The sequence below is a fragment of the Talpa occidentalis genome, unplaced genomic scaffold (assembly GCF_014898055.3).
Source record: "Talpa occidentalis isolate TD23 unplaced genomic scaffold, MPIMG_talOcc4v2.1, whole genome shotgun sequence".
NCBI lineage: Eukaryota > Metazoa > Chordata > Mammalia > Eulipotyphla > Talpidae > Talpa > Talpa occidentalis.
In genome coordinates, this window is record NW_026555331.1 from 144,367,363 (window position 1) to 144,378,128 (window position 10,766).

The following is a 10,766-nucleotide window of genomic DNA, read 5'->3' on the forward strand; positions in this document are numbered from 1 at the left end:
CCATTTGAGAGTTTTGAATGATGTCAGTTTGTTTTAGCCTGAGCAAAGACTTTCTCGGTTCCCAAAGTGTGTGCCTTTTGATTATATCTGGACCCTGACACAAAAATCAAATCCCTGGTCCCCTGGACATCCCGGTGTCTTCTGGAAAGTCACATAGATGTATGAGCCTGCTCTGCTCCCAATGTAACAAGAAAGGGAGATGTATAAGTGGGTGCTGCCTGCTAAAACCCCAAGAAGGAAACATACAGGTACAAAGAAAACGATAAAGGTCTATCTTCTTCACATCAAGAACTAAGTTTCCAAACTCTTCCCACTCACAGCAAGAAAGCATTTAGGTGCTGAAGATAAGGGTGTGAACAGCTTTTGCACAAAGCAAGAAGATCATTGCCAATGATCTCTTTGCTTTTATTTAGCTATGTCATGTGCTGTGAAGAATTCTGTCAACCTGAACTCCAGAGGCTGCTCCTCAAATGCAGGCCTGCAGTGCATTAGAAATGCATGGTCTGGGGGTGCATTAGAAATGCAGACTCAGAGACCACCAGAGACCCAACTGTATCAGAATCTGAATTTTAGCAAGACCGTCAGGACTTGCATAATCAAAGGGTTGCTGACCAATTACAAAGGCCTGACTCAATGAGAATAACCATGTATCATTTCATATTTCTGGGAAATTGAGCATGACCGTAACCTCTGCCACTCTTAGGAAGAACAAGGGCATTATAAAGCAGTTCATGACCATTTGAGTTGAGCCTTTTTGAAGATTGTCTACTCACTTGTTTGGGTTTTTCTTTTTTCACTATGACCCAGATTACATTTTTTCACCCCTGTCACACTTCATCGGCTCAAACTTACCTTCTGCCATCCTAGGCAACCTCTAGGTTTCCTGAGAAAATGACGAGGACAAGCAGCCAACATAGGAAAAGAAACAGACCTGGCCCCACTCATGTTATTATAAGTAGCTCATATACCAGTTGATAGTTTATAAATGTTGCAGTCTCACGATTTACCTTCCCCATCAACCTGTGCAGTAGACAAAGCAGATAAAATTATCATCATTTCCAACTTAGAGCTGGAAAACATGAATTTCCAAGAGATTTTGGGACAGACTCAGCATCCCATGCCAGCACCAGACTACAGGGAAATACTGTGGGTTCCTGAATCTCAACTTGACCCCCTTCTCTAAGATGATGCCTCCATGGGGGCAGCAAGGACCCAGGAAGAGATGGCTAAGGTATTGCCAGTGTTAGCTCGAACCTTGGATGGGAGGGTATCGTGTGCAAAATACTCTGCTAAACTCTATGGGAAATGTCAAGGTCAACAGTGTCAAAGTTCCCAGCCCTTGAGCATGATCCAATGTTCTATGTGCTCTTTTCAGAAGAGTTTTGGATCTGCATTGAGACAGAATGAGTGTGGGAATGTGGTGGGAAGAGGACTTTCAAGAAGCAGGGACTTTCAGCACAGGTTCTGTTCATATGTTTTGCTGGAGAACCCAACCAGGCAGGAGAAATAAGTGGGAGGTAGGGGGGACTTTCCTCGATCCCCCTCAACCGTGATCAGCATTTTTATCATCCTCATCAGACACTCTTTAGCAATCAGACTTGGGGCTCAGGACTTCATTCATTTTCTCAATTAATATTCATGTCAATCCCAGGAGGTAAATACAAGTGCCCTCATTTGAAAGGTAAGAAATTGAAGAAGAAAAACCACAATGTTTGCTGATGGTCACACAGTTAATAATAAGTGTAGCTGTGGTTTATACCTCAATGTGTTGACCTTGGAGAGTCAGTTCTAAAGTGTTTAATGCATTACCTGCATCCAGAAGTGTGTTATTTGTTTGTCCAGGTTCCTTGACTGCACATCTCAAATCAGAATACCTGGGGATGGCCCCCAAGACTCTAGGTGTGATGACTTGACTTTAGAAATTCGGATAAACACTGAAGACAGGAAACCACTATTTCAGTTTTTTAGCCTCATACTTAACATACATTGGAGCTTTGGTTTGATGTGAAAGCCACTGGGACATAAAGTTAATTTGCCAAAAAGAAATCTGACTTGATATTACAGAGGAGAAAAAATACCCAAAGCAGGAATTTTAATACCTCTGTTTAAGTAACTGTAGGTCATTTATGGGCCAGCTTTAGCCCCTCCAAACTCATGTTTCCATGCTAATGTTCTTTTTTAATCCTGCCCAGCGTACCTAAGGAAAATTTTTTATGTTGAGAAAATGCAAAAATTCTGATATGATTGTGAAAGTATGCTTTATGACCAAATCTTCTAGCTTAGAATATGGCATGGTCAAGAAGAGGTAGGCAGGATTTCTCTCTGTCAGGGAGGTAGCCATGAGTCAGAGCCTACACAGCATTTGGAGCCTTAAAGTGAGTAAGAGGGAGGGTGATGGGAAGATACGCCAGAGAACCAGTGAATCTGTATCACATCTGCAATAAAGGAGGTGAGGAAAAGAAAGATGGAGTAGCTCCTTCTGGAGAGTCAAAATTGAGAATGGGGTCCTTAGGTTTCAACAGGAACTTGGTGATGTCTAGGGGAGTTGGGGACAGAGGACAGATGGTCGAGGAAGAGAGTGTGGGATTCAGTTGTTTGTTTTTTCCCTCATTTGCCAGACATGTCTTAGACATTTTTCAATGGTCTTCTGCGAGATAGCCTAGGGTTCTTGAGATGGGTGAGCCAGTTTCTGTCTACTACCACTAGCACTGTCTACTCCCACCAGAGCTGGTGTCATGGTGAGTAATTAAGAAGAGGTAAAGGAGCCATCTTCCCATGTCCACGCTGCTAGAGAAAGAGGAGTTAAGTCACTGACAGGAGTGAGAGGATGAGGAGACAAGAGAAGGGGGAGCTGGAGCTCCTTAGAGGGAGACGTGCTTGGGAACCCTCCCTCGGCCCCCACATCTGAAGGTCATTTAATACAGTCTCACCCAAGTTCTACACTGCCCCTCCATTTCTGAATTTTCATTGAAGGGTGTAGAGTGCTCATTGAACTGTCTAGGGTGAGTTCTCACGTCTTTACAATTGTATTTATTTAGGGTGAGGTGTCATGCCTTTAAAATTATACTTATTCTTGATCCAATCATCTATTTTTGGGCATTAGGGTTGTTTCTATAGCTTAGCCATTGTAAATTGTGCTGCTATAAACATAGGGGTTCAGGTGCCCTTTGGAATTAATGTTTTTGCGTCCTTTGGGTAAATACCTAGGAGTGGAATTGTTGGGTCATATGGAATCTCCACACAGCTCTCTATAGTGGTTGGACCAGTTTGCACTCCCACCAGCAGTGCAGGAGAGTTCCTTTTTCTCCACATCCTCGCCAACATTGTTGTTGCTAGTTTTTTTAATATGTGCCATCCTCACAGGTGTAAGACATTAAAAAAATATAAAATAAAATATTAAAAAAATAAAACAAAATTATACTTATTCTAAATAGCTCAGAATGAATTCTTGAGTTTCACTTTCTGTTTGGTGATGTGGCCAATGTGAAGTGAACATGACAGAACTGAGCTCAATTTCTCTTTCAAAATAAACATTAAAACAATAAAAAGGCAGTGATGCCTCCGAAGTAAGTACTATTACCTTCTCATTTAGCCTTTTGTGAGTTGCACATTCCATTTTCTCATGAAAATGTGTCTGTGGCCCTTTGTCTCTTAGAACTGCTAATACAAAACCTTTGCATGTACCTATCCTTGACTTGCATTGTAGTAATTTGTGTCTCAAGCTTCTTAGTCACACAGGCCTTGAGTAGACCATCAGTTGCTTGAGGGCATAGTGTTTATCTCGCTCCCCATTCCTCTACCGGACCTGTCAATGGAAGCCAGTACTGTAGCAGGCTCTTAGCAAGAAGAATAAAATTATAAGAAGCCCTTGACTTCTATTTCCTTCCTCAAGTAAGATTATACTCAAATCATTCCCCTCATTATTCATTAAAAAATTTAAAATGTGAGACTAAAACTCAATAGAGAATGGAGACTTGAGAGTTGTTCTCATTGAAAACTGGAGCCGAACAAGAAGAGTCAGGATAAAGACAGAAGCATTTGGGGAGAGAGGGAGAGGCAGGTAAAGAAGAGAGAAAGAAATGGAGAGAGAGGGAGAGAACTGAAACATTTGAGGATGAATGTCCACATTTGGACTTGAGGGGAAAAAGGCAAAAAAAAAAAAAAAGACGAGAGGCATGGCCAAGGGAGTTGGGGAACATTACAGTAACAATATGTTAAACAGTTTACAGTAAAAGGTAATATAAGAAGGTAATGTGGCTGCATTGTAAGGAAAAGCAAGAAATGCAAAGAGCCATTGGTTAGATGACATGAGCTATAATTTTTAAAGTGTTTTTTATACCCCCGAGATAAGTGGGGTTTAATGGATTTTTATTGCTTGGAATCTCTTTCAAATGGATTTCTAACAGTGGATTAAACAAACTAGCACCCTTTCTAGTATTTGCAACTGTATTGCAAATATTTGCAACTGTAAAAGTGGGTTTCCTAAAGGAAAAGAACTCTGCTGTATTTCTGAAATATACTCCATGTCCAACATAGCCTTAGGCACCTCGGCAGGTAGAGCGTAAGTATTGTTGGTTATTGTTCGATTGAACTTTTCATAGAAGCAAGAATCATTGGAGGGTTGAACTAGGGCCAAGGAGGGTGTGATGGAGATGAGAAATCCTGGTCCAACCCTCTCTGAAGTTGAGGAGCTGAGAGAGAATGAAGTCAACATTTATTGGAGAGGTGAAAGGTAAGTTGTCTGCAGCCAGGGACTGCATGAAAAAGAAAATAATCCAGTGGTGTCTACAGAGAGCACATTGAACCAGGTCAGAAAAATATCAGCACTTCAGTTCTCAAAGTCCAGCCTTCCATGCATTCCAAGACATGGACAGAGGACTGTTCCGGAGACACAGGTGCCTAAATGGATCTATGACAGACACCTGGGAAGACACCAAGGGGCTTGCTGAATGGGCAATGCTGGCGGCCAGACCAATATAAAGAGAAATGAGAGCCAAAGGAGGGGTGCAGGTAAATGTAACAGTGGAAGAGGTGGAAACAAAGCTACAGCATGCTATATGTGCTTTTTTTTTTTTTAAAGATTTATTTATTGTTATACACGAGCTGGGGTACAGGCCAGAGGCACAGGAGGGTGAGAAGATTCACCAGAGACAGAGTGGGGAACAGAACTGACTGAACACACTGCTGAGGGGAGCAGCGGGCGAGACCGGAGAGGTCTGCTGCACCATGTGGGAATCTCCCTGGCATGCCAGGAATCGAACCTGTGCTGCAGAGGCTGCGGATAGTCTCACAGAGCTGAGCTCAAGCCGCTGTACCACCGGGGAGGCGCTGCTCTTTGAGTTTTTAAATGATGTTTTGGTTTTTTTAAGAACAATTCATAGAAGAGCCCAAGTCACTTAGTATGACTCATTTCTTTCAAGATTAATATGTAGCAAGAGATTTTTTTTTTTTTTACTTTAAGAATGAAGTTTAAGAATCTTGCTTTCAGGAAACTCACAGGATGGTCTTTTTTTATTTCAAATGTCACTTTATAGTGTGAAGAAATGTCTCCAAAGTATAGTACAGGAGAAAAAGTTAAATTTTATTTCTCAAAATAGCTTAAGCATGAATAATTCACTTGCCTACCCTTAAAAAAATAGAGATTTGTAGCAAATTTAATCTACATAAGCAAATCCACAATATTACCATAATTATAATGCCCTCTGATAATGTGACATTATGGTTACCCTTGAAAACCACAGAATTTTTAAGTTATTTACCAAATACTAAAATAGGGGAGAAACAGAAAAGATTTGTCGAATTTGATAATCTAGAAAGTTTATTTGACACCGGAGACACAGCACCACACAAAAAGTTGGCATAAAGTGGATGGAAAACTAGCCCAGTGGATGGAAACCTGAATTGGCCATAAACATCTAGAATGGACAACAACTTTTTCACTCAAGTCCATTGCTCTGGATGAAAAAAAAAAGGCAGGCCCAGCTCAAATAATGTCCACATCTCAATAACATTGACCTTGGCTCCATGACATGGCCTGGTGCAAGAAGGAGACAAAAGCTTTTTTGGTGTATAGACAGATGTGGGTTGATTATATGCACACCTGAAGTTTACATAATGTTGCAACTCAATGTTCTCTGCAGCGTGAACCAGACTTCAGCTGGGAGGATCTGCTCTCGAGTAGAGAATATGTATGTTCTCTGATCACCCTGGATGGCGTCCCTTTAAACATTAACTTCATGAGAGAGGTCAAGGACAATTCTCCTGGTCATGATGCCGCTGTATTAAAACACGTAAATGTTTGGAAAACTGGGAAATTATATTCTAAATGCAGACATCTGGCTCTCCTAGCGTTAATTGATGGCACCATTTTGAACAAGTCAACGAAACTGTCTTCGAGCAAATTCTGAATGGTAATAAAAACACCACATGGCAAACAGGGATAGGATCAGAATTCCTGTAAGAATGTCACTTCAACGAGAAAGCAAGAGTATCCTCAAAGGGAGGGGAAAAAAAACACTTAAACTTAAGAAGTTTAATTTCTAAGATTGATTTTATTGTTAAGAGCCATTAAAGAATTAGGGAACCTTATTTCTCTCAGGTTATTTATGATAATCAGGTTTTGTGAAAATTCAAACCTGCTCATTGGCTTTATTGGCTATTTAAGAGAAATGTGGGTCCTGCAACATGTTGCTAGATACAAAGACCAAAAAAGGATTGTGGACATTTTCAATCAATTAGTAAATTTGTTGCTTTAAATACCAGGGAAAAAGAGCTAGGAAGCCACTGGATGATGTATTGCCATGAAATGCATACACGTATATAGTTAAATATTTTTATTTTCATTCTGTATAATACCTCATGTAAAAGTCAAGCAACGAAAAGGCCTATATTAACGGGAGTTTCATCTCTCACAGCTCTACCCGTGAACAGAATGCATCTTGTCTGCAAGCAAACAGGGAGCACATGGCACCTTCTGAGAGCTTCAGGTGGGTGTCCCCAGACCTTCACTAAAGGAGGGGAGATGTGTCCTAAAGGGGGGCTGGGAACAGCAGGAGAGGAGCCAGCACCTTCTAAAGGCTCAAAATAAAATTCAAGAACTCAAAGCACAGAAGTTTCTTCAAGCACAAAAGGACAGCATGAGGGTTTTTTAAAATTAAAATTTGAACAACTCATCCTCGAATTTAATTGAGAAGGTACAGATATTGTTTCTCTGAAATGGCTCCTGTCCTGAAGCGGGGAAGAAAGGAAATATCCGATCTGATTTCCTTTGGATGTAACAGGACTATAAATGTTTTTTAATGATCGGGTCTTGAAAATGCATAATTTACTTTTAAAAGGGGCCTAATGAAGATGGAAAGCGCAGGCTTTACTTTCCTTGCTGGAGAGTTCTCTTTGTGTCACTCCCATTACCTTTGAATATTTCCACACAGCCATTCATCCCCACATGATCCAGGGGCTGAACTGTGCTCTGCTGTTTCATCAATTCCACATTTGCCTGGAATCATGAAAGTGCTTCATTATGTTATTAGCTCAGAAGCTCTTCCCTGTAAGTCCTGAATCTCCTCCCAGGCCCTTCCCTCCAACACACACACACACACACACACACACACACACACACGCACACGCACGACCTTCCTCAAGCTGCTAAAATGAAAGATGCAGAAAATGGGCATTTTGATGTCCCTCACACTGTTCCTTCTTTGCTCTCATCTCCACGCCTGCCACCACATTCTATTTTTTCAGTGTCTCCCCAAACTTAAAAAGCAGCTGTTAGCAGAGAGGGGGTGAGTTAACAATAGAGTGAGTGTGTGTGTGTGTGTATATATATATCTCTCTATATATAAAGTCTGTGTGTGTTCTTGTTTGCATGTGGGCTCGTGTGTGTGTGTGTGTGTGTGTGTGTGTGTGTGTGTGTGTGTGTGTTTGGTGTGTGAGAAGGCGAGAAGTTTCATGCTGTGTGTGTTAAGTAGGGAGAGGAGGTTTGGATACATTCCTGCCTTTAAAAATATTTTGTTAACTCATCAGAAATATCAGCTCAGAAACTGAGCATCTGGCACATCGGTTATAAATATGCCCAATTTTATGTGGGCGACATAAAAAGGTCAAGCGCCTGCGTGCAGGTCAGTTACCAGAATCAGCCATCACAGGAAGAGGGGCTTCAAACTTTAAACTTAATCATTTCTGGAACCATTTCTGGGCCGCGGGCAGGACAGGGGCGCTGGGTGCCCTGGGGGAGGGGTTCCCCATCAGCTAGTCCGGGCGAGGAAACAGCCCCGCGTTCACCTAGAAGAGCCAGCTAAGAGCCATCAGCTGGGCAGCCCCGGGGCAACCCGAAAAGCCGAGAAAGGATGGGGGAAACCAGCCCAGCTCACTCTGACTCCTGTTCTCTCCCCGGCGCCAGACACACCTACTAAGCAGGTCTTACAAAGAGCAAAGCCCCCGCGCGCCGTGTGGCTCGCAGGAAACCTGCCCCAGGCTCGCCTGCCGTTCCCAAAGCGCCCTGCCTTCCACGCACCCCCGGACACCCCGACCATCCCGACCCCGCTCCCTGCTCCCCAATCTGCTCAGTTTGCCTCGGGCGCACATCGGCTTCGCTGGCAGCCTCTCCCCCACGCCTCCCACCCTCCTGTGCTGACACCCAGAAAAGTGGCCGGGGGGCAGGGAAACTCGCCTGGGGAGACCTCTCCAGAATCGCGCGCTCCCTTCCACTTACTTGGAGTTGCAAACGTGCCGTGCGCGCTCCGGCTGCCTTTGTTGCAAGGGGCGAGGGTCTCCGCTCCGGATCCAGGTGCCCGAGTCGCTGCTGCTGGCGCCGCGGCTGCTGCGCCCTCCCTGCTGGCCGGCGGCTCGCTGGTCTCTCTCCCCCTGGCTCCGCTGGGGATTTGCCTCTGCTCGGCGGCTCCCTTGGCGGGATTTTCGGACTGGAAGGCGGGGGAACCTGATCCTGCCTTCCACTCAACTACGCCCTGGCAGGGAGGGAACGGAAGGGAGTGTAGAAAGGGAGGGATGGGAGGCGCGGGCAGGGAGAGGACGCGGCGGGGCGCGGGAGGGAGCGCGCCGTTCCCTCGCGAGCTGATTGGGAAGCTTATTAAGAGCAGAGCGCTCCAGGGGCGTCTCTCCCGCAGGAGCCAGCGCACGGGTTGAACCCAGAGGCCCTGCGATGGAGCCTTGTGTTGTTGGGAGCCCAGCGATCCAAGCCCACCTTGCTTTTCCAAACTTTACGCACGACCTGTTCTTGGGATGGGTGCGTCCCCAGGGGGGTCGAGTTAGCAGAGTATGAACGCACCATGGGTGCCATGCAAGGTGGCAGGGTTCACCCCCGACATGTTCTTTTGAAGTGAGAATATGGAGTGAAAAATAAGGCTTCCATCCTCGCTTCCCCTGCCCCCCACTCCGGAGTGCTCGCCCCCACCCAGTGCCAGCAGCGCCTTCAGCTGCCAGTCTCTTCCCACCTGCAGTCATAAAATGTGCAAGCACTTTTTTTGCGCTTTTCACAAAGAATGGCAGATGTCTGAAAGTTCCCAATTAAATGCTACTTTCCTTTGGGGGCGATTTCCATTTTGGGCTTCCTGGGTGCCTCTCGTGACCTAGTTAGTGAGTTTCCTTTGCCGCCCAAGAATTCAAGGGATGAGTCAATGCAGCTCAAACTCTGGGGTTTGTAAATGCAGCACCGGGGCTTCCTGGCTTTCTGGGTTTCCCATTTTGTTCATGGGTGGAAAGAGGCAAAGGTGAATCTTTCTAGGGCTAGTTGCATAACACAAAGATGACTATTTGGGCAGATGAGATTAAAACATTGAGTAAAATGACTAGATAGCATAATACAAATTTACCCAAATAGTCTTTTCTACAAGCGAATGTCTAAATTTTCTGCCAACATCATCAGTCTTTTCCCACACCACGCCTCATCTTGCTCCTCTTCCTTTCTTTCTGCTCATTTGGTGGCGTCCACCCCACCCCAAATGAGGTTGCACACAGTATGCTTCCATTTCCCTGAGTCTGAGATGACAGCCTGTTGTTCCATCTGATAAATACCTATTATACACCTTATATAACTCTAAAATTTACATTTACTTAGAACTAGAACTTAGAAGCATTTTTGGGTGGTAAATAGTTCTTAGGGACTCTATTTTGAGAGCTACCTGGACATATATCCCATAGAGGTAACAGATGAGGACAAAGAGTTGTCTCTACACAAGGAAAGCTTTTCATCAAACATTCATTTTTTTGCAAAGGAGAGGAGGCATCAGAAATGCACTTTGCCACCTCCAGTCTAACCTCATAACCAAACTGCACACACATGCCACACACCATACTCGAATGAAATGAATAAATGAGGATCTCTGTCTCTGCACACAGAGGTCAAGTTCCCTGTCTCCCTTTGTGACTCCATTTTCCCAAGGAACAAGTAATGTTTGTTTTAATCTGACTTCACCTGTATAAATTATGGAGAAATGTACAATATCCTCTTTATTATTCTTTACCCCAGACTCTTAATGAAAAGTGCTATGTGACCATTCACTATCCCTCATAGAGATCCCAGGTCATTGAACAAAGGCTTATACATTTTCTGTTTCTTCCTAAATTATATCTCACATCTACTGGCGTAACAGTACCAGTTAGATGAGTGATGCTATTTTTATTGTGGTATTTACCTAGAGGGTTGCTAAAGTAAGTATGAGATGTTCGTGATTTTCACTCTGCGTATAACACTGCATGTGTTATAGCAAAAAAAAAAAAATCACTTTGATCAAATAGGAATAGGTGGA

General features: G+C 43.8%; 1 protein-coding gene across 1 annotated transcript in view; it reads right to left on the reverse strand.

Annotated features, from left to right (window-relative positions):
• PTN (pleiotrophin) overlaps positions 1–9,094 on the reverse strand; it is a 78,944-nt gene extending 69,850 nt beyond the window's left edge. Inside the window, exon 1 of the mRNA XM_037514021.2 lies at positions 8,714–9,094. The gene's annotated coding sequence lies outside the window, so the exon portion shown is untranslated. The remainder of the gene's footprint in view (positions 1–8,713) is intronic.
• Positions 9,095–10,766: the final 1,672 nt, after the last annotated feature.